Below are 3,809 nucleotides of genomic sequence, written 5' to 3' on the forward strand. Positions count from 1 at the left end.
CACACAAGAATACACACACACACTCCATACTCCATACTCCCATACTCTGTCATTCTGATCCATTCTGGATCATACTGATTGACTTTTTCGGAACACAGTGTGCACACAGCCTCGGCCATCAGTTGTTTTCTGACCCCCCCAGGGGAGAGTTCACTCAGAATCCCCATTGAACCCCCATAACGCTGTTTGTGTGTGTTTGTCTCACTCCTGTCTTAGCCTTTCTCCAGCTCCATCTCTGTCAGGGACAGGTGTACACTAAGCCAGTCAGAAAACACACACAGAGACGCAGCATCCATCTTACCACAGCAGCTTTTAACACCTTTAAAAACAGCATTTCCAAGATAGCTCAGCCACATGTCCAAAAATTCCCAACACAACAGAAACCGTTACTAATTTATAACCCTGGATGGATGGAGCCAGGAAACCTCCAGACGAATCAGGGCAGAAAGAAAGGAGAAAGAAATCCGCGAAATTGAAATCAATAATTTCATTAAATGCAGACCCTATTCTCCTCCTGCCTCTCTCCTCCTGCCTCTCTCCTCTTGCCTCTCTCCTCCAGCGGCTCTACTTCCCCTCAAACAACAACAACGACAACACAAGGAAACAGCAGAGAAACAAGAGTTGACCTTTGTCCAGTGGCCAACCATCCCATTTATTTCTCCCTTATCAAGCTGCTGATCAGAAGAGGCATCTACACTGATAATGCCCAGGATAATAGCAAGACCAGGCAGGAGCTAATGACAGAGAGACAGGCCAGAGAAAGAAAAATGTGTTTTGGCTGTCTTCCTTTTCTCTATGAGTGCACACACAAACACACACACACACACACACACACACATACACACCCACCCACCCACCCACCCACCCACCCACCCACCCACACACACACACACACACACACACACACACACACACACACACACACACACACACACACACACACACACACACACACACACACACACACACACACACACACACACACACACACACACACAGTATGTGATATATGGAGGGCCCTTAGGAAAGTTTTACGAGGGTTGTTGTTCTGGTGCTGGTTGTTTGTGCTTCTAATTCAAGGTATCCCATCAATAAGTGAGGGAACATCTTGTGTGTGTATGGTTTGGTAGTCTGACATTTAACAAGCCCTGAGACTATCTGCTGCAAACAGAGGGAACACATACTGCTTGCTGTGTGTACTGACCAACTGCCAACACACAATTAATGATATCATAGAATTGTACATGTACATACACATGTACGATACATGTGAACAGCCTAACGTGTGAAGGACTCCAGAGACCATATTACAGCCTTTGTCTGGTACTGTAGCTAAAGGCTGGCCAACCAGAAGTGTTCCCCAGGTGAGTGAGTGAGTGTGTGTGAGGCCTGAGGAGAAAGATCACCTCTGCTGTTGTCTTCCTCAATCTGAAACAGGCCCATTATCCAGGCCTTAGTATCCTTAGTACCTCAATATCAGCAGACTTGGTTGCCTGCAGCCTTTGTCACTACCACTACCTCCTCTGATTTATGGCCTCTATGGCTTAGGGGTGTTAACACCCTCAACAACCTCATCCCCAACCACCACAGCCCCGTCCCCAACCTCAACCACCCCATTCCCAACCTCCACAGCCCCGTCCCCAACCTCCACAGCCCCGTCCCCAACCTACACAGCCACGTCCCCAACCTCCACCACCCCATTCCCAACCTCCACAGCCCCGTCCCCAACCTCCACAGCCCAGAGACCATATTACAGCCTTTGTCTGGTACTGTAGCTAAAGGCTGGCCAACCAGAAGTGTTCCCCAGGTGAGTGAGTGAGTGTGTGTGAGGCCTCAGGAGAAAGATCACCTCTGCTGTTGTCTTCCTCAATCTGAAACAGGCCCATTATCCAGGCCTTAGTATCCTTAGTACCTCAATATCAGCAGACTTGGTTGCCTGCAGCCTTTGTCACTACCACTACCTCCTCTGATTTATGGCCTCTATGGCTCAGGGGTGTTAGCACCCTCAACAACCTCATCCCCAACCACCACAGCCCCGTCCCCAACCTCCACCACCCCATTCCCAACCTCCACAGCCCCGTCCCCAACCTCCACAGCCCCGTCCCCAACCTACACAGCCACATCCCCAACCTCCACCACCCCATTCCCAACCTCCACAGCCCCGTCCCCAACCTCCACAGCCACGTCCCCAACCTCCACCAGCCCATTCCCAACCTCCACAGCCCCGTCCCCAACCTCCACAGCCACGTCCTCAACCTCCACAGCCCCGTCCCCAACCTCCACAGCCCCGTCCCCAACCTCCACAGCCCCGTCCCCAAACTCCACAGCCCCGTCCCCACCCTCCACAGCCCCGTCCCCAACCTCCACAACCCCGTCCCCAACCTCCACAGCCACGTCCCCAACCTCCACAGCCACGTCCCCAACCTCCACAGCCACGTCCCCAACCTCCACAGCCCCGTCCCCAACCTCCACAGCCACGTCCCCAACCTCCACAGCCACGTCCCCAACCTCCACAGCCCCGTCCCCAACCTCCACAGCCACGTCCCCAACCTCCACAGCCACGTCCCCAACCTCCACAGCCCCGTCCCCAACCTCCACAGCCCCGTCCCCAACCTCCACAGCCCCGGCCCCAACCTCCACAGCCACGTCCCCAACCTCCACAGCCACGTCCCCAACCTCTACAGCCCCGTCCCCAACCTCCACAGCCCAGTCCCCAACCTCCACAGCCCAGTCCCCAACCTCCACAGCCCCGTCCCCAACCTCCACAGCCCCGTCCCCAACCTCCACAGCCCCATCCCCAAGGCACAGATTGGCCGTGACCCCAGGGGAATTACCCTCACCAGAGGTGGCTAAATTCTCTCCTTGGTCAACTCTATCATCCTCAGGGATCCCTCTGTCACCTGCAGATTAGCCTGCTACGCTAACATAGGCCTAGAGCATATCTACACTCATACAAATGAATCAATTCCTATTCCTACTAAAGCCTTATTCCTATCATTCTTATCCCAATCACAATGCGGGGAGAAAATGTATTTCTATAGCTAATCATAATGGGAACAATTCTATGTCTGCTTGTTATTTCTTCCTTTCTCTTCTTTCATTTTATACTTTTCTCTCCTCTTTTTTTGTTGGAAGAGAGGAATTGGCGGCGGTCCGTCCGGTTGCTCAGAGGTCATTGTCCCAGGGAGTCTCAGGGAATGCAAACACACTACCATTGCTGGCAGGCTGCTCCACTTGCTCTCTCTCTCTCTCTCTCTCTCTCTCTCTCTCTCTCTCTCGCTCTCTCGCTCTCTCTCTCCACTCTCTCCACTCTCTCTCTCTCTCTCTCTCTCTCGCTACACTCTCTCTCTCGCTCCACTCTCTCTCTCCACTCTCTCTCTCGCTCTCTCTCTCTCTCCACTCTCTCTCTCGCTCTCTCGCTCTCCTCTCTCTCTCCCACTCTCTCTCTCTCCACTCTCTCTCTCTCTCTCTCTCTCTCTCTCTCTCTCTCTCTCTCTCTCTCTCCACTCTCTCTCTCGCTCTCTCGCTCTCTCGCTCTCTCTCTCTCCACTCTCTCTCTCTCTCTCTCCCTCTCTCTCTCTCTCTCTCTCTCTCTCTCTCTCTCTCTCTCTCTCTCTCTCTCTCACTCTCTCTCTCTCTCTCTCTCTCTCTCTCTCTCTCTCTCTCTCTCTCTCTCTCCACTCTCTCTCTCTCTCTCTCTCTCTCCTCTCTCTCTCTCTCTCTCTCTCCACTCTCTCTCTCTCCACTCTCTCTCTCCACTCTCTCTCTCGCTCTCTCTCTCTCTCCACTCTCTCTCTCGCTCTCTCGCT

This window comes from Oncorhynchus masou, chromosome 2, assembly GCF_036934945.1.
Source record: "Oncorhynchus masou masou isolate Uvic2021 chromosome 2, UVic_Omas_1.1, whole genome shotgun sequence".
Classification (NCBI taxonomy): Eukaryota; Metazoa; Chordata; class Actinopteri; order Salmoniformes; family Salmonidae; genus Oncorhynchus; species Oncorhynchus masou.